Below are 20595 nucleotides of genomic sequence, written 5' to 3'. Positions count from 1 at the left end.
CCATCCAGGTTAGCGACCATCACTGCCTCCTGTGGGAGGGAGTTCCACAGTTTAACTCTGTGCTGCGCGAAGAAGGACTTTCTTTTATCTGTCCTGAATCTCCCAACATTCAACTTCACAGGATATCCACAATGTCTAGAATTTTGAGAGATTCATTGCTCTGCACACTTTTGCCCCAGGCCCTGTCAATCACTGCAATGTGGCCCCCTGAAGCTCTAGGCTTGTCAATGTTGTTGGGATGCGTCCAAGGGAACAAGGGCAATTGGCAGGCCCCCAACTGGCTCCAGCCCACCGGCCGGCAGCCAGGCAATCTCCGGTCCTTGAATCAGCATGTAACTGCGACTCAAACCTCAGAAACCTTCAGAAGCTGAGCACGCAAGCCAGCAGAGAAAATAACTCTTCACAACAGAAGGGCAGAGAGAGAGGCTGTGTAAAGCATATTTACAACAGTTTATTTAGCATACATCAGGACAAAGAAAACATGTCTGCTCTCCTTCATGTCCAAAGCAAGAAGCATAAGCAAAAGCTATACACAAACGGAAGTTCCCAGCAAGCTGTGCTGGAATGTAAACAGGCATGTGACACACAACAGCCTGTTCCTCTTAAGGTGGAACGGAATATCTTAACAACTGTTTGGGACATTAGACTGTTTGCCATACAGTGGTACCTTGGTACTCAAATGACTTGGCTCCCAAATAAATCGGCTCCCGAACACCGCAAACGCAGAAGTAAGTGTTCTGGTTTGCGACCGTTTTTTGGAAGCCGAACATCCGACGCGGCTTCCGATTGGCTGCAGGAAGCTCCTGCAGCCAATCAGAAGCTGTGCCTTGGTTTTTGAACCATTTCGGGAGTTGAACGGACTCCCGGAATGGATTAAGTTTGAGAACCAAGGTACCACTGTAACTCTGTTTACGTCATGAAAGCTGACATAGGACTATGATAGCGAATCTTTCATTTCAACCCCTTCACCAATAACTGAAGGCAGATGTGCTCCAGACTCTGGCAGGTGGAACAGCTTGATGGTCAGCCTGTTGAGGAATGAGGCAGGCTTCTGTAGTCACTCTGAGCGTATTGTGAAGGACAAAGTGTGGTGTCCTGCAGGAGGAATAGACCAGAATTTTACTGGGAGGCAGAGATTGAGCCAGAAGAAGTAGGAGCTGGAAAGGAACAGCCTACTTGGGACTCAAATCTAGTCTGGAGGGGAGAGATTCTTTCAAGGAAAAGCAGAAACTCCCAGACCAAGTGAAGGGAGGGGTGTGGAGAGCCCTTTGGTCTATTACTTAAAGTACCTCAGGAGCAGGATTGTTAAATGAGGTGGATGACTGAAAGAAAGTGAGTGAGAGTGAGAGCTGGACCATAAAGAAGGCTGATCGCCGAAGAATTGATGCTTTTGAATTCTGGTGCTGGAGGAGACTCTTGAGAGTCCCATGGACTGCAAGAAGATCCAACCTCTCCATTCTGAAGGAAATCAGCCCTGAGTGCTCCCTGGAAGGACAGATCCTGAAGCTGAGGCTACAAGACTTTGGCCACCTCATAAGAAGAGAAGACTCCCTGGGAAAGACCCTGATGCTGGGAAAGATGGCGGGCACAAGGAGAAGGGGACGACAGAGGACGAGATGGTTGGACAGTGTTCTTGAAGCTACCAGCATGAGTTTGACCAAACTGCGGGAGGCAGTGGAAGACAGGAGTGCCTGTCTTTTATGGGGAGGGTGCAGGGGGGGGAAATAGGGGGGGATTAAGGATGATATGTTTTTTGATAAAATGTTTTGTTGAAATTCCTAATAAAAAATATTATTATTTTTTATAAAAAAGAACCAAACACCTGTCACTCTGCCTCCCGTTATCCCGTCAGCCTCCTCCTTCTTCGCCTTTTTGTTTGGATGACTGTGAGGAGCTGCTGTTGAAAAGACCAAACGACAGAGAGGTCAGCGCTCTCAAACTGCTGCAACCTCCATGCGCCGCACTTTGCCAGCACGCCGTCAACAAGGCCACAGTTGCCATCCGTGCCGTATTTGAGCTACAGCTGCTCCCTGCAACCAGGCAGGCCGAATTCAGCTTGGGAGGCAATGTGGTACAGCCTTCTCCTTGGAGGAGCCAAGTAAAATAGTTCCAGACAAGTGGCCGACCACCACCAGAGTGTCCCCTCTGCCCTGATATGCTATGAAACTGCAGGTTTAAAATGCTCTCCACCAACATAATATTGTTGGCTCTTTGCAGTATGGTAGCGCTGCAGGGAGCTTGCTGGGGAGACCATGCATTAAAAAGGGACTAAAAAATAACTTAAACAAGGTTTTAATTACAAAAACAAAAACTCCATTTACACTAAATACATCAACAAACAACCATGGCCCAACCACCAACCCATCCCCCAGGGTAATGGGAGAGCTAGGTGCTGCTCCTTATATAAAGGTAAAGGTACCCCTGCCCGTACGGGCCAGTCTTGACAGACTCTGGGGTTGTGCGCCCATCTCACTTAAGAGGCCAGGGGCCAGCGCTGTCCGGAGACACTTCCGGGTCACGTGGTCAGCGTGACATCGCTGCTCTGGCGAGCCAGAGCCGCACACGGAAACGCCGTTTACCTTCCCGCTGGTAAGCGGTCCCTATTTATCTACTTGCACCCAGAGGTGCTTTCGAACTGCTAGGTTGGCAGGCGCTGGGACCGAGCAGCGGGAGCGCACCCCGCCGCAGGGATTCGAACCGCCGACCTTTCGATCGGCAAGCCCTAGGCGCTGAGGCTTTTACCCACAGCGCCACCTGCGTCTCCTTATATACTACACCCAAATGCTGACACAGCTTAATCAATACAACTCAGCAGCACCTGCTATGTTTCACAGCTGTAAAGCTGGGTCTCGTTATTTTGCTCTGGCCCTTTCTCTGGCCCCTTAAAGACATACACATCGGGTGGAACAATGATGAACCTTTACATTTAAAGAAACCATTCAACAAATATATTAATGATGGACTGGGAAAGGCTTTGGAAGCATTTTGGAAGATAGATTTGAATTTGAAAGTACTGCATGTACTTTACTGCGTGTACTTTAAAGTGGTACCTCTGGATATGAAAGAGATCCGTTCCGGAGCCCTGATCGCATCCTGAACGCAACCCGCGTCTGCGCGTGCGCGGGTCGCGATTCACTGCTTCTGCACATGTGAGTGACATCATTTTGACCATCTGCGCATGCGCGAGCGGTGAAATCTGGAAGTAACACATTACTTCCGGGTTGCTGCGGAGCGCAACCCAAAAATGCTCAACCTGAAGCAACTTCAACCTGAGGTATGACTGTACTTTAGTGAACGAGAACTACATGGAAATGATGTATCGGTGGTACGCATTTAACCCCAGTTAAATTAGCAAAAATGTACAGAGCAAGTTCTAATAAGTGTTGGAAATGTAGAGAAACAGAGGGTACGTTTTATCATATGTGGTGGGAATGTAGGAAGGTCAAAAACTATTGGGAAATGATTTATAATGAAATGAAAAAAAAAATGTTTAGAGTAACCTTTGCTTAAAAAACAACAACCCAGAAGCCCTTTTTATTAGGTATTCTATGAGCAGAGAATCCAAAAGAACAGAAAAAAATGTTTCTGTATGCTACAACGCCCACCTGGATACTGTTAGCCCAGGGGTGCCCAAACTTTTTTCAAAGAGGGCCAGATTTGATGAAGTGAACATGTGTGAGGGCCGACCAAAGTTGTTGAGCTGGATTAGGCCCCTGAAACAGACTTTGGACATGCCTGTGTTAGCCCAGAGATGGAAAGAGGAAGCAGTCCCAATGGAAGAAGATTGGCAAACCAAGTTAATGACTATGCAGAAATGGCGAAACTAATTGGAAAGCTCAGAAATGAAGATGACAAGAAATTTTAAAAAGAGGGGGCCACCAGGGGGCGCATTGGAAGATGGCCGACAATAACATCTCTCTGACCCTCACGAGGTAATTAAGAGGCTGCTATGGGAGTATGTAGCCTCCCTTGCCCCCCCCAAGGGGATGGGGGGGGACTGCCTTGCCAGCTGTGCCCATAATTCACCCCCGGATTCAAAAGAAGGGGGTGACCGGGCACTTGGCACACAGCCCTCGTGTGAGGCCGCTCTCCCAGACGCTATCTCTGATTGCGCACTGGTTTGCATTACTTCAAAATATATAATTGGATAAAGAAGCAATTGCACATACTTCAAGCGAAGATCGGGTGTAAAGACTGCTGATTAATGGGACCTCTGTGTGCGGAGCAACGGGCTGGATAATAAATCAAGTGAAGACTCATCATTAAGAGACGGGTATGTTAGACTGAAATGGAAAGGGGGGGAGGGAAAAAACTTTTCTTTTTTTGTCTTATGTGAGTACCCAATAATCCTCCCTCCCAGAGAGAAAAAAATTGTTGCAATTTAATAATCACAAGCTGGAGATTAAAAGCTGTGTGGAAATGAATTATTGAACAAAGAACAAAGAAAGGCTGGCGGAAAGATCGGGAACGGAAGGAAAGCTTTGTGACGCAGTTTCAAATAGACTCGTCAAGGCGACCTGCCTACAGGAGCACGGGGGGGGGGGGAGGACCGTGGTCATCGGAATGTGAATGTATGGCATGTATGGAATGTGAATTTGACCCGGCATGAGATACAGCTTCGCAGGCCGGTGGAAATCATGGACAGACTGTAAGAATGTTGTTTACGGAGGTGTGGAAATGGCGGCTGTCCTTAACGTGATATGGCTCTTGGAGAGTGTAAAATCCACATAGGACATGTTTGTTTTCAACCCTTGTGAAGATTATCAGAGATCTCAAAGAAAGGAATATATGATTACAACAAGAAGATGAGGAAAATAATAAGGAGACTATCTGGACAGAACTGGATAGAGCTGTGAAATTAAAGCAGCAGGAAGAGCGATGTTTGGTTCCCTTTCGGAGCGCGAAGTATGGGTACCCCCAATAAAATTTTTTAAAAATTGGCTGTATAATTTGGAACTAATGTGATTTGGAATTAATGTGATTTGATTGGCCTGTTAATAAAAATTATTTATATAAAAAAAGAAATTTTAAAAAGAATGGGAAATGTTTATTATGTACTTACAAAAGTATTGTAAATAGGTTAATACATTGGCAGGATTTTAAGAACACTTGTAATTTTAGAAATAATGTAAGGTATTTGAGGTAGAAAAATAATTTGGAGTAGAAATGATATGCAGTTGAAAAAGGAAAGTAAGGAACCAGGGATGAGGGAACTAACAGGATTCGGAGAATTCCATATCATGGATTTGATATGGTTTGGGTTTGGTTTTTTTACAGTTTTGTTTGTTCTTTGTTGTGGTGTTTGTTGTTGTTTGATTTTTATTTCTGTTATTTTTGTTGAAAAATTATTTTAAAACCTTTTTTTTTTAAAAAAAAAAAATGTTATTCACCTACTTATTTGAAATCCCACCAACTTACATTCCTGTTGGCAAATGAGCTAAAAGTGCCTGCAGAAACCTTTGCTCTGAGCTCCCTTGCAGCTCAGGTTTTGCAATGTTTATCTGAAACGGATTTGCAAGGGAGCTAAGGTCTTGCAAGAAATCCTTGCTCGGATCTAACAGCTCAGATTTTGCATAGGTTTTTTTGTTTTGTTTTGAATTGCAAGACAGATCCTTTGCAAAGCCACATAGTTTGCCAGTGTGGCTTTCTGCCTGGAAATCTGCCTTTTAAAAATGCCTCACTTTGAAGAGATGGCATTGCAGAGTTGGAAAAGGCTCAGAAAATGGCAACCAAAAACGATCAAAGAGTTGGAGCAACTGCAGTGTCTGGGACTTTGAAGTTTAGAGAAAGGGTGAGAAAGAGACGTGGTGTGTTGGGTCTTGGGGTAACCCGTGAAATGTGGTCCAGGACCGGTCCAGAATCCGAAGGTTCAGCTGGGAGTCAGTCCAACAGGGCCAAGGTAGGAAACCAGGCAAGGACAGGTACAGGATCTCAGGCAGGATCTAGCATACAGCTATTGCTCCCGCAACCTGGGCAGGGTCCGACAGCCTTTTATTTCTGATGGGGTAATGGCCGGTCCTGATCACCTCACCTCCCTGACTTACCTCCCTGTTTCGCCCGAAGGCGAGCACTCCTCCTGCGAGTACTCAGGTCTCTCCTTCTCCAGACCTGAGTCTGCAGCTCGGGAGACGTCGGTGGGTTACTGGACCCAGGGGCCACCACAGCCTCCCCTGACCCAACCGGTAGTGGAGCAGCTGTAAGTGATGGCCCAGCTGGAGGCAACGAGGTAATCCCTGCATCTGGAGCCAGGGCAGGCTCAGGCCCCTGACTCGGCCCAGCTGGTGCTTGTTGCAGGGGAACCTGTGCAGACTGGGACTCTTCGGGATCAGGTCCCAGACTTGGTTCAGCTGCCGCCTGAGGCAAAGGATCCGGTGCGGACTGAGACTCCTCTGGCTCCGAGTCTGAGCCCCAGTCCCAGGCCATCAAACATGGCATGAGAAAGCAGATAGAGAAAAGTTTTCCTTCCTCTTTCACAACACTAGAACATCTGATGAAGCTGAATGTTGGACTAATTGGGAGAGAGAAAATGAAGTTTTTGGAACTCCCTCCCACAGGTCGGCCACCAACTTAGATGGCTTTAAAAGAAGATTAGACAATTTCATGGAGAAGAGAGCTATCGATGGCTCCTAGCCACAATTTCTACGCTCTGCCTCCACAGTTGGAGGTAGCAGTGCTTTTGAATCCCAGTTGCTGGAAACCACTGGAAGGGAGAGCATTTCTCTCGCACTCAAATCCCGCTTGCGGATTTCCAACAGGCATCTGGTTGGCCGCTGTGAGAACAGGATGTTGGACTAGATGGGACTTTGGCCCGACTCAGCAGTCCATTCTTATGGAGGGCTTAGGGCCCTCGTACTTACGGGACCGCCTCTCCTGGTCTGCCCCGCAGAGGACCTTAAGGTCCATGAGCAACCATAGTTTAGAGGTCCCGGGCCCTAAGGAAGTCAGACTATCGTCCACCAGGGCCAGGGCCTTCTCAGTGGTGGCTCCGACCTGGTGGAATGCTCTGTCCCATGAGACTAGGGCCCTGCAGGATTTAACCTCCTTCCGTTGGGCCTGTAAGACAGAGCTATTCTGCCTGGCCTTTAATTTGAATTCAGCCTGATCTTTTATTTCCCTTCTCTTCCCTGCCCCTCATCTTTTATGAAGATCACCCGCTCTGAGACCCCACAGCTAATTCTCCCCTGGCCTCCTTGCTGCCCAAGTAGGACCAATTCAGCCAGCTAGCCCTGGGGATTATCTAATGCTTATTTCCCCTAAGTTGATTTTTGATTTTTATTGTTATTCATGTTTTTATACTTTATTTTATGCTGCTTTTATAATTAAGTGTTTTAAATTTGTTTTTGAACCGGGAAGGGTGGGGTATAAATAAAATATTATTATTATTATTATTATTATTATTATTATTATTATTATTATTAAATTTATGAAATTAGGTTTTGCAACAACTGAAGATTTAGTGTCTTTGCTGCCAGCAAAGCCTGGATATGAAAACACAACGCAGTGCAAGGAACATGCAGTGACTCAATAGCAGAGCAACAATCTCAGCGCATTTCCCATTCTTTGCAAATGGGTTTGCGCTCGACGTTTATTTAAAGCTGCAGCCCGCGAGGTAATGGACGCGTGTGTGTTGGCATGTGTTGTCAAGAGAGACACTCGCTCTTTCCAAATTCTTCTAGTTTTCCCTCCGGGGCTTCAGAACAGAGTTGTTCCCATAACAACCAAACGCCGTTCGTATGGCGAACAAGGCCCAGGTTCCACATTGTTTCCTGCAGTTATATCACAATCCGGTTCTGATTCTCGCCTTGCCGCTCTGGAAGACAACATACAAATGCAAGATAATAATAATAAAATAACAATGAAAGCATGATAAAAAACAAACCTGTTAGTTACTGAGTTGAATAGGATCCAAACTGCAGCAGTCTGATTGGTCCTAGAACAATGCAGCAGTATGATTGGTGGGCAGGAGCCACCCAATCCAGCTCCAGATAGAAGTGAATCCACAACCTGGTTGGCCTACAGGAGAATTCCGGAATTAGCCAATCATGTGCAGCCCATTGTGTAAATAATGTATATAAAGCAGATACTTTGAGGGGACTTTCATTCCCTCCTCACCACTATGAGCTGAATAAAGAGCATGAAATCCACTCTCGACTCTGAGTATATTTCAAAACCAATAACCCCCAGTCCCTAGCCATTACATTTTTACTCCAGCTTCCCTCTAAGGAGCCCAAGGCAGCATACATACTTGTCCTCCTCCCCATCTTATCCTCACAACAACCCTGTGAGGTCAGTTAGGCTGAGAGCGAGCGACTGGTCCACAGTCACCCAGTGAGCATTATGGATGAGAAGACGCCTGCTTCTTGGGAGAAAAGGAATGACAAAACTAAACAGCATCTTAAAAAGCAGAGACATCACCTTGCCAACAAAGGTCCGTATAGTTAAAGCTCTGGTTTTCCCAGTAGTGATGTATGGAAGTGAGAGCTGGACCACAAAGAAGGCTGATCGCCGAAGAATTGATGCTTTTGAATTATGGTGCTGGAGGAGACTCTTGAGAGTCCCATGGACTGCAAGAAGATCAAACTGATCCATTCTGAAGGAAATCAGCCCTGAGTGCTCACTGGAAGGACAGATCATGAAGCTAAGGCTCCAAGACTTTCGCCACCTCAGGAGAAGAGAAGACTCCCTGGAAAATATCCTGATGCTGGGAAAGATGGAGGGCACAAGGAGAAGGGGGCGACAGATGACAAGATGGTGGGACAGTGTTCTTGAAGCTACCAGCATGAGTTTGACCAAACTGCGGGAGGCAGTGGAAGACAGGAGAGCCTGGCGTGCTCTGGTCCAGGGGGTCACGAAGAGTCGGACACGACTAAATGACTAAACAACAAGGCAAACTAAGGCCCGGGGGCTCGATGCAGTGCAATCGCCTTCTCAATCTGGCCCGCGGGCAGTCTGGGAATCAGCCTGTTTTTACATGAGCAGAATATGTCTTTTTATTTAAAATGCATCTCTGGGTTATTTGTGGGGCCTGCCTGGTTTTTTTACATGAGTAGAATGTGTGTTTTTATTTAAAAATGCATTTCTAGGTTATTTGTGAGGCACAGGAATTTGTTCCAAATTAGACCAGATGATGATGATGACGATGATAATTATTTATTTATTTATACCCCGCCCATCTGGCTGAGTTTCCCCAGCCACTCTGGGCGGCTTCCAAGAAAAGATTAAAAACACATTAAATGCAGAGAATACTTCCCAAAACTGTGCCCTAAAATACATACCTGGACTTGTTTCGATTAATGTCTGCAGGAGACTTTGTGGATATTTAAGTTATAATTAGAAAAATCTTAATAATTATTCATAAAGGAAACAGTTTATAAGAAGTAAATAAGGAGGCCAGATACAGGATAAAGGAAGTCTTTTATTTGGTTGTTTGTATTGTTGTATGTTATGTTTATTGTATTTCTGTATTGGGGGGTGGGGGGGTTATGTTATGTTGTAAATAAAATTCTAATTGAAAATATTTTTAAAAAAATAAAAAATAAAAATACATTAAAACATCAGTCATTAAAAACTTCCCTAAACAGGGCTGCCCTAAATAAAGAAATTATTTTCTCTCATGTAAATGAGGTTACCTGGCAAAAGCAAGCTCACACCTCTCATTTTCATATACATACTTAAGGTACGTGTGTAAGAGGCTTGTTTATCATTATATTTTGGGAATGATACATGTTATTATATAGCTGCATTGTTCTATACTTCCTGGATGCGACCATATTATAAAGCAGTTGTGATCTGTGTTATAAATCAAGCACTGCCAAGAGTTTCTTTTTCATTTCCTATGTATTGCTTATCAAAAATTGGATGGGCGCCAGTAAATTTTTATTCTGAAAGTGAGGCTGAGAGGGGAAAAGTTTGAGAACCGCTCCTCTAACCTCAACACCCAGCCTGACCTTCCTTGATCCATTTGAGTCTCTCTCACAATCCAGCAGATTATAGGGCCACTAAAGAGACATTGCAGAACAGGGGCAGCTATAGACACTTGTGGTGGACATGTCCGAAGGTGGCAAGTTTTGGGGAGAAAGTGTTTAATGAGATGTGTAAAATTACTCACCAGCATATCACAAGGTCACCAGAGCTTCCATTACTGGACCTGTATTTAAATGAGAATCAGAATTTGATGGCTAAGCAACACCTTGTATTTATCTTATTGGCATAATAATAATAATAATAATAATAATAATAATAATAATTTTACCCCGCCCATCTGGGCAGCTCCCAACAGAATATTAAGAACACGATAAAACACCAGACATTAAAAACTTCCCTAAACAGGGCTGCCTTCAGATGCCTTCTAAAAGTCAGATAGTTGTTTATTTCCTTGGCATCTGATGGGAGGGTGTTCCACAGGGCGGGCGCCACTACCGAGAAGGCCCTCTGCCTGGTTCCCTGTAGCTTCACTTCTCACAACTTTGCTCAATCCTATGCATTGCACATTTGCCACAAACACAACTGTGGTGTTGCATGTACAAACATGAGAAGATGACTGCCTAATTTGCCTCTGCATCCAACAGATACAAATGTCTCTGTGCTGTATGTTTGCACAAATGATAAGATATAATAATAATTTATTATTTATACCCCGCCCATCTGGCTGAGTTTCCCCAGCCACTCTGGGCGGCTGCCAATCAAGTGTTTAAAACAATACAGGATTAAACATTAAAAACTACCCTAAACAGGGCTGCCTTCAGATGTCTTTTAAAAATATGATAGTTGTTTATTTCCTTGACATCTGATGGGAGGGAGTTCTACAGGGCAGGTGCCACTACCGAGAAGGCTCTCTGTCTGGTTCCCTGTAACTTGGCTTCTCACAGGGAGGGAACCGCCAGAAGGCCCTCGGAGCTGGACCTCAGTGTCCGGGCTGAATGATGGGGGTGGAGACGCTCCTTCAGGTATACTGGGCCGAGGCCATTTAGGGCTTTAAAGGTCAGCATGTATCGTTATAGTCCCATTCTGGAAGGACTTAAAAGCTGCGAACTTGAACGCTTGATACAGGAGAGTAAGGCGTATTGCCCATATGGAAAAATTGACCCACAAATTAAAACTGGCAAGCGCACAGAGGCACATCTGCAGGAGCTTCATTTGGTTCACAAATGCTCCAGGAAACCAAAGGCCGATTCCAGAGGTTTATACAAACTTGCAGATCACTTAATAAGCCCGTGTTTTGCAGGCATATACCATTATAAGCTGATGTGTATTTATGGGAATGCAAGTTTTTATAATGTGTTTCAGGGAATCTCCTGGGAAATGTAAAGAATAAAATGTATTATTATTATTATTATTATTATTATTATTATTATTATTATTTAAGATGGATTGCAGGGAGGAGAGCCTAGCTGCTGGTTAGCAGCGCCTCTTAACCACCGCAAGACAGGAGTCTCTCCTCTCCTCGGAGTAAGCACCGCTCGATCTCTTTCCACACACCGTCTCTTTTAATGATGCATGAAGCTTTATTAATACCCCCTCAGAAAACGCATCTATTATGGATGCAATTGCAGGAAAAACCACTCACCAGTCCTGCGGCGAGAGGTGCGCAGACCCTGCTGCATTATTGCCTACGTTGTTTTTAAATAAGTGTGTGTATGTGTATTTGCAATCCTCAATGCGCTTTGCAGCCGTTAGCCTCATCAGAAGCAGGTCAGCTGCAGCCGCAACTGGGGATATCCTTACAATCTCAACAACATGCACGAGTGTCAGGCTTCAGGGAATTGGATCGACCTCCCTCACGGCTGGCAGCCAGAAATGGGGAAACAAGACGTTCTTACTATGGTGTTTTATTCAATATTCACAGAGGGAGACGGATGATGCTGACTCTCAGGTAATGGCTTTGCTCCGAGTTAAGTCCCACCCCCTCTGTCTCTTCTGTTGTACGTCATCCCTGCGTCACCTGGTCTGTGTTTTCTGCCTCTGAGCTTTCTGTTCTACTACTCTCAATGCACGCCGGGTCCTGGGAGAGGGGGTTCAGGAATGCTTTCAAGAGACACTGAGTCTGTCAGCTGTATCTCCGCTGGGGCTTCTTCTTGCTGCTCCTCTCCCAATATTTCCCAGCTTCTCCCCTCTGCAGCCTCTGAACTACAACCTTCCGCAAACCACTGTTCTTGTGATGGCCTGGGACTTGGGCTCGGACTCGGAGCCGGAGGAGTCTCAGTCCGCACTGGATCCTTTGCCTCAGGCATCATCTGAACCAAGTCTGGGGCCTGATTCTGAAGAGTCCCAGTCTGCACAGGTTCCCCTGCAACAAGCACCAGCTGGGCCGAGTCAGGGGCCTGAGCCTGCCTTGGCTCCAGATGCGGGGATTACCTCGTTGCTTTCAGCTGGGCCATCACTCACAGCTGCTCCACTACCGGTTGTGTCAGGGGAGGCTGAGGTGGCTTCTGGGTCTAGTAACCCACCGATGTCTCCTGAGCTGCAGAGACGAAGGTCTGGAGAAGGAGAGACCTGAGTACTCGCAGGAGGAGTGCTCGCATTCAGGCGAAACAGGGAGGTGAGTCACTGGGGGATCAGGACCGGCCGTTACCCTGACAGAGATAAAAGGCTGTGGGGCCCCACCCCAGGTTGCGGGAGCAACATTGCTGCATGCTACATCCTGCCTGAGATCCTGTACCTGTCCTTGCCTGGTTTCCTGCCTTGACCCTGTCGGACTGACTCCTAGCGGAACCTACGGATTATGGTCCGGTCCTGGGCCACGTTTCTCAGGTTACCCCCAGGCCCAGCACAGCTCTGCAGCCTCTGAACTATAACCTTCCGTAAATCACTTGTGCTGGTCCAGGGGGGAGGTTACCGTGGGGCGAGGTCCAGGACCTGAGTTGAGGGTCGGCAGACAGTCCTCCTCGGGCGAAGCGGGGTCCACAGAGGGAAGCCGGGCAAGGACAGGAACACTGGAGGAACAGGACTGGATGCTGGCCGAAACAGCTCATCAACGACGTTGCTCCCGCAACCTGGGACTGGGCTGACTGGCCTTTATCTTCTCTGAGGCCAGGGGTGGTCCCGGCCCCCAGGAGACCCGCCTCTCCTGGCCTTAAGGCGAGCACTCCTCCTGGGAGAAACCAGTTCCCTTCGCCTCTCTGCCCTGAGCCTCTGCAGTTCAGGAGAGGCTGAAGGGTTACTGGGCCCAGGGGGAGACTCACCTGTAGGCACTGAGTCCTCAACCACCTCTGGAGCCAGAGTGGATTCACCTGGTGCCTGCTCCTGAGGATCCGGCACAAGTGCAGGCGCTTCAGAATCAAGGCCCTGCTCCAGTTCAGCCGGCCCTGGAGGCGGGGACTCCTGTGCAGGCTGGGATTCCTCCGGTTCAGCCTCTGAATCAGATTCCCAGGGCATCACCTCACTTTTCTAAATCTATACTGTCCTCTTCTTCTTCAGGAAGGGGAGCGCAGTCTCCACCATTTCTCCTCAGACCAATCCCTGACAAAGAGTCAGATTCGGATGTGGGCTCTGGAGCTGCCCTCTGCCGGTCCTGGGATGCTAGCTCTGCTTTGCTCGGCTGCTGCCTGTGGGACAAGCCCTCAACAACTTACTTATGAGATTGCCTAACCCCACACAGGCCCACTTGACCACTTCAGTCGGTGTATTTGGCCCCCATAAGACCCACTTTGCGTTTGCAAGAAATCGATCTTTCAGTCTGGCAGCAGCTACACTTCGGAACTCCCTGCCTCTTGATATCAGGCGGGCTCCTTCACTATGTTACCTGCTAAGGCAAGCCTATCCAGAGGCTTAGAAACCTGGTGTGAATTTTTAACCCGTTTTACTATTTCGTCCTTTTGCATGTTTTAAACGCTAGTTGTCCATTTTTCTTGGTGAATTGATTTTTTTTTAAAAAAAAAAACCAGACTGCATTGAGGTTGCTACTTTTGCAGTCAGGCAGTCTATCAATTTCATGAAGTAAATAAAATAAATGCATGGTAAAGCCATCTGCTGCGAGGTTCCTTTGGGCTGCCGGTTGCTCGGGAAACAACGATGGATGGAACGAAAGGTCCTGCCAGGAGGATGAGTGATGGATGGTGAAGCTGGGGCACAGAATCAGCAAAGGGCCCAGGAGGGGGTGGGGAGGGTCACCTGGACCCCCGACTTTGGGGAAGGGTTGTGTGGTTTCAACATTAGAACATCTGGTATACAGTGGTACCTCAGTTTACAAACTTAATCTATTCCGGAAGTCAGTTCTTAAACCAAAACGGTTCTTAAACCAAGGCATGCTTTCCCTAATGAGGCCTCCTGCCACCGGTGCCCTTCCACCATTCAGATTCCACTCTTAGACCAAGGTAAAGTTCTCAAACCAAGACACTATTTCCGGTTTTGCGGAGTTTGTAAACCGAATTGTTTTTAAACCAGACTTTTCTTAAACCGAGGTACCACTGTATATGCAAAGTTTCTCTCGGAAGCAGTAAGAATCAGAAATCAGTATATACAGTGGTACCTCAGGTTAAGAACTTAATTCGTTCCAGAGGTCCATTCTTAACCTGAAACTGTTTTTAACCTAAAGCACCACTTTAGCTAATGGCACCTCCCACTCCTGCCGCCGCGCCACCGCGGCGCAATTTCTGTTCTCATCCTAAAGCAAAGTTCTTAACCCAAGGTACTATTTCTGGGTTAGCGGAGCCTGTAACCAGAAGTGTCTGTAACCTGAAGCATCTGTAACCTGAGGTACCACTGTACTTGCTAAAGCTCCTCTGTTGGCCAGCAAGATCTCTGTTGATATATACCACTGTTGTACAGTGAAACCTCAGTTTTCGAATGTAATCTGTTCCGGAAGATGGTTCGACTTCTGAAACATTCAGAAACCAAAGTATGCATTTCCAGAAGCATTTACATCCGTAAAACTTAATACAGGAGTGGCGTGACATGTTTGGCTTCTGAAAAATGTTTGAAAACTGAAGCAGTTACTTCTGGGTTTTTTTCGAAAACAAAAATGTTCAACTTCTGAGACAATCATAAACTGAGGTACAACTTTACTGTGTATTTTGGGTCTGTTGTTGTTTAGTAGTTTAGTTGTGTCCGACTCTTCATGACACCATGGACTAGAGCACGCCAGGCACTCCTGTCTTCCACTGCCTCCTGCAGTTTGGCCAAACTCATGCTGGTTGCTTCAAGAACACTGTCCCACCATCTCGTCCTCTGTCGTCCCTTCTCCTTGTGCCCTCCATCTTTCCCAACATCAGGGTCTTTTCCAGGGAGTCTTCTCTTCTCATGAGGTGGCCAAAGTCTTGGAGCCTCAGCTTCAAGGTCTGTCCTTCCAGTGAGCACTCAGGGCTGATTTCCTTAAGAATGGAGAGGTTTGATCTTCTTGCATTCCATGGGACTCTCAAGAGTCTCCTTCAGCACTATAATTCAAAAGCATCAACTCTTCAGCGATCAGCCTTCTTGATGGTCCAGCTCTCACTTCCATACATCACTACTGGGAAAACCATAGCTTTAACTATACAGACCTTTGTTGGCAAGGTGATGTCTCTGCTTTTAAAGATGCTGTCTAGGTTTGTCATTGCTTTTCTCCCAAGAAGCAGGCGTCTTTTAATTTCTTGACTTTTAATTTTGGGTCTCTGGACTGCAATAAAGATGTGTGTCTACATATGCCTTATGGAACCTGACTATCTATGTGTCTTGGTTGATGGCACCAATCTTTGGCCCTTGAGACTCAAAGGTGCTTGGACAGGACTCCTTGCCCGAGGTGGGACCAATTCGGATGGTCCGCCCCCGCCACTTAATGGATCCAAATGGTTTCCAGAGAGTGGTAGGGGATGCTTTATCCCATGTTGATGGCCTTTCAGCGGATTCCCTGGTGGCCCGCTGGAATGTGGAGTTAACCAGGGCTATTGACTGTTTGGCTCTGAAGCACCCTCTCCGATTGCATGGAGCCCGGACAGCCCTGTGGTTTTCCACGGATCTGAGGGCAATGAAACAATCGTTGAGACGGCTAGAGCGCCGGTGGCGGATAACTCATTCCGAATCTGACTGGACACAGGTTAGAGCTCAACGTTGAGCCTACCAAGTGGCGATAGCGACGGCGAAGAAGAATTTCTTTACCGCCTCTATTGCATCTGCAGAAAACAGCAGCAGGAGACTTTTTCAGGTGGTTCACAATTTAGCGGAACCACCTGCAACATCGGGGCCCAGTACGGGCCACATGTTCTCCTGCAATGATTTTGCAAAGTTTTTTGCAGTTAAAATCGCTCAGATTGGGAAGAAGTAGACTCCACCATGGGAGCAGGGCCAGGGCAGGAGAGTGCTAGAGTTCTGTCTAGTCAAGTTGTGTGGGATCAATTCCAATCTGTTACCCCCGAGGATGTGGACAGGCTGCTTGGACGAGTGAAACCAACCACTTGTCTCCTTGATCCTTGCCCATCCTGGCTTATAAAAGCTAGCCGGGAAGGACTGGGCGATGGGCTTCGTGGGGTGCTGAATGCTTCCCTCTGTGAGGGAGCCTTCCCAGACCCACTGAAAGAGGCGGTTATTAAACCGCTTCTTAAAAAACCATCTTTAGATGCGGCCACGATGGCCAACTATCACCCAATCTCAAATCTTCCATTCTTGGGCAAGGTGATTGAGCGAGCGGTTGCCGAACAACTCCAGGCACGCCTGGAAGAAGCGGACCATTTGGATCCCTTCCAGTCGGGATTCAGGCCTCATCATGGGACTGAAACTGCCTTGGTCACACTGGTTGATGATCTCCAGCGGGCTAGGGACAAAGGTGAGAGCTGTTTCCTAGTTCTGCTGGATCTCTCAGCGGCGTTTGATACCATCGACCATAACATCCTTCTGGACCGTCTTGAGGGGCTGGGGGCACTGTCATACAGTGGTTCCGCTCCTTCCTCCTGGGCCGTGTTCAGAAAGTGGTGGTGGGGGATTAGTGTTCAGACCCCTGGGCTCTCACTTGTGGGGTGCCTCAGGGTTCTGTCCTCTCCCCCATGCTTTTCAACATTTACATGCAGCCGCTGGGAGAGATCATCAGGAGGTTTGGGCTGGGTGTTCATCAGTATGCGGATGATACCCAGCTCTACCTCTCTTTTAAATCAGAACCAGAGAAGGCGGTGAAGGTCCTGTGTGAGTGTCTGGAGGTGGTTGGAGGATGGATGGCAGCTAACAGATTGAGGTTGAATCCTGACAAGACAGAAGTACTGTTTTGGGGGGACAGGAGGCGGGCGGGTGTGGAGGATTCCCTGGTCCTGAATGGGGTAACTGTGCCCCTGAAGGACCAGGTGTGCAGCCTGGGAGTCATTTTGGACTCACAGCTGTCCATGGAGGCACAGGTCAAATCTGTGTCCAGGGCAGCTGTTTACCAGCTCCATCTGGTACGTAGGCTGAGACCCTATCTGCCTGCGGACTGTCTCGCCAGAGTGGTGCATGCTCTGGTTATCTCCCGCTTGGACTACTGCAATGCACTCTACGTGGGGCTACCTTTGAAGGTGACTTGGAAACTACAACTAATCCAGAATGCGGCAGCTAGACTGGTGACTGGGGGCGGCCGCCGAGACCATATAACACCGGTCTTGAAAGACCTACATTGGCTCCCAGTACGTTTCCGAGCACAATTCAAAGTGTTGGTGCTGACCTTTAAAGCCCTAAACACAGCCAAAGATGTTGTTTTTGTTTCAAGCTCTACAGATCGTGGACAGAGTGGAATGTTTTGGAAAATGGCAGAAAGATATTTCTAAGTTTATCTGGCAGGGCAAAAAGCCCCGAATAAAATTTAAAATATTAACTGATGCAAAAGAAAGAGGGGGGTTTGCCCTGCCAGATTTAAAGTTATATTATGAAGCTGCAGCTTTCTGCTGGATGAAAGATTGGTTACTGCTTGAGAACACTGATGTCCTAGATCTGGAAGGGTTTAACAATGCTTTTGGTTGGCATGCATACTTGTGGTACGACAAGGTAAGGATTCATAAAATGTTCAAAAACCATATTGTCAGAAAAGCAATATTTATTGTTTGGACAAAATATAAAGACTTACTAGAAAGTAAGACCCCGAGATGGTTATCACCAATGGAGGCTAAGGCCCGGAAGAGACTCAATATGGAGGCCGGCTGGCCAAAATATTGGGAATTAATAGAAAAAATTGGAGACAAATGGAGGTTGCAGAGCTTGGAGAAATTAAAGAATAAGGTGCAAGATTGGTTACATTACGCCCAAATTCAAGAGGTTTTTAAATTGGACAAAAAGATAGGATTCCAGGTGGAGAAGTCGAAATTAGAGACAGAATTGTTGGAACCAAAGACTAAGGTACTTTCGAGAATGTATAACTTGCTGCTTAAATGGAACACACAGGATGAGACTGTTAAACCAGCCATGATAAAATGGGCTCAGGATATTGGGTATAACATTATGTTTGAGGACTGGGAAAGGTTATGGACCACCGGAATAAAATTTACGGCATGTAATGCCTTGAAGGAGAATATTATGAAAATGATATATAGGTGGTACATGACCCCAGTCAAGCTTGCAAAAATATATCACCTGTCTGATAATAAATGTTGGAAATGTAGAGAGGCTGAGGGGACATTCTTTCACCTCTGGTGGACATGCCCAAAAGTGAGGGTCTTCCGGGAAATGATCTATAATGAACTAAAAAAGGTATTTAAATATACCTTTGTTAAGAAACCGGAGGCCTTCCTCTTGGGCATTGTCGGCCAGAAAGAAGAAGGACAGAAATTTCTTTATGTATGCGACAACAGCAGCAAGAATACTTATTGCAAAGTATTGGAAGACACAAGACTTGCCCACACTGGAAGAGTGGCAGACGCAATTGATGGATTATATGGAGTTGGCTGAAATGACTGGCAGAATCTGAGACTTGGGAGAAGAAACAACGGAAGAGGACTGGAAGAAGTTTAAGGACTACTTACAAAAACAATATAAGTTGTATGAATGTTAAGTATCTGCACGATTTAGAAAATCTCAGCTCCAGCAAATAGATTTTGTAAAATAGAAAATTAAGTTATAAGTAAGAAAAGGTCGAAATTTAAGGCAATAATAATATGTTTAAATTTAAGGTATGAGTAAATGATAAAAATTATCTTAAACTTAGAAGTATAATATTTGGAAAGTACAAAATAAGGTATGAAACAAGGTAATAATTTGCTGATATTTTTAATATAAATAATGCAGGGCAAAGGAGATGTGAGGAAGTCCAAAGAAGCTTTGAAAATATGTTATGATACATGTCATATTGTTTATTATTTTTGCATTTTGTATCTAAAAAATCTCAATAAATATTTATAAAAATAAAGCCCTAAACAGCCTCGGTCCAGTATACCTGAAGGAGCGTCTCCACCCCCACCATTCTGCCCAGACACTGAGGTCCAGCTCCGAGGGCCTTCTGGCGATTCCCTCATTGCGAGAAGCAAAGCTACAGGGAACCAGGAAGAGGGCCTTCTCGGTAGTGGCGCCCACCCTGTGGAACACCCTCCCACGAGATGTCAAAGCGATAAACAACTACCTGACATTCAGAAGACATCTTAAGGCAGCCCTGTTCAGGGAAGTTTTTTTTTTAAAGTTTTTTTAAAAATATATTTATTTGCTTTTACAAAAAAGAAGAAACATAGCAACCACAAAAATGAGGAAAAACAAAGACAGTCACAAATACACATAAAACAGATAAGAATAAAATACAAAAATACAAAAAAAAGAAAATTCCATCCATCAAAAAGAGAAAGAGAAAATAAAATAAAATAAAATAAAAATTCCAACTTTTAAATTCATGCTTACAAAACTTTCTTTCTTGACTTCCTCACACCTCCCTTTTTTGTGTTCCTCTTTACCCAATCAGATACAGCAAATCCTTACCCTCTTTCAAAACTCATTTCTGATTATTAAAATCATTCTATTATGTCTCGGATCTTTCCTCCTTATGTTTAAACACCTTTAACATATTATTTACTTTAGTCTTTCACCCTTTTTCAATTACATTTTTACATAGTTTTTAAGCCTATATCACTAATGCCATATTATTTTTATATCCAACATTGTTTTAGCATTCATAAACTTTACAGTGTTTCTGCAGATAGTCTTTAAGCTTCTTCCAGTCCTCTTCCACCGCTTCTTCTCCCAGGTCTCGGATTCTGCCGGTCATTTCTGCCATCTCCATGTAGTCTATTACTTGCATCTGCCATTCTTCCAAGGCGGGCAAATCTTGTGTCTTCCAATGCTTTGCGATAAGTATTCTTGCTGCTGTTGTTGCGTACATAAAAAACGTTCTATCTTTCTTTGACACCAATTGGCCAACTATGCCCAGGAGAAAGGCCTCTGGTTTCTTAAGGAAGGTATATTTAAATACCTTTTTCAGTTCATTATATATCATCTGTTCAGGGAAGTTTTTAACGTGTGATATTTTACTGTATTTTTGGTTTCCATGGAAGCCGCCCAGAGTGGCTGGGGAGGCCCAGCCAGATGGGCGGGATATAAATAAATTATTATTTATTATTATTATTATTATTATTATTATTATTATTATTATATCATACCATTTGCTTCAGAGCCCAAAGCTGGGCAGACTGGACCCAATCCAAGGGCACATCTCAATCAAAGCCACAGAATCCATTTCCTTTAAGACTC

At 45.7% G+C, this 20595-nt stretch overlaps 1 protein-coding gene and 1 long non-coding RNA gene across 2 annotated transcripts in view; both read left to right on the top strand.

Moving 5' to 3' along the window:
• The window catches only part of FBXO41 (F-box protein 41), a 127401-nt gene that overhangs the window by 11769 nt on the left and 95037 nt on the right, over positions 1 to 20595 (top strand). The gene's annotated exons all lie outside the window — the stretch shown is intronic.
• Positions 2940 to 20595, top strand: part of LOC307224469 — a 251115-nt gene continuing 233459 nt past the window's right edge. Inside the window, exons 1-2 of the long non-coding RNA XR_013842556.1 lie at positions 2940 to 3033; positions 3292 to 3359. This is a non-coding gene — a long non-coding RNA (uncharacterized lncRNA). The remainder of the gene's footprint in view (positions 3034 to 3291; positions 3360 to 20595) is intronic.

This window comes from Podarcis cretensis, assembly GCF_951804945.1.
Source record: "Podarcis cretensis genome assembly, chromosome: 9".
Taxonomy (NCBI): Eukaryota; Metazoa; Chordata; class Lepidosauria; order Squamata; family Lacertidae; genus Podarcis; species Podarcis cretensis.
The sequence above is the reverse complement of the archived record's forward strand: the minus strand, read 5'-3'. Positions and strand labels throughout refer to the sequence as shown.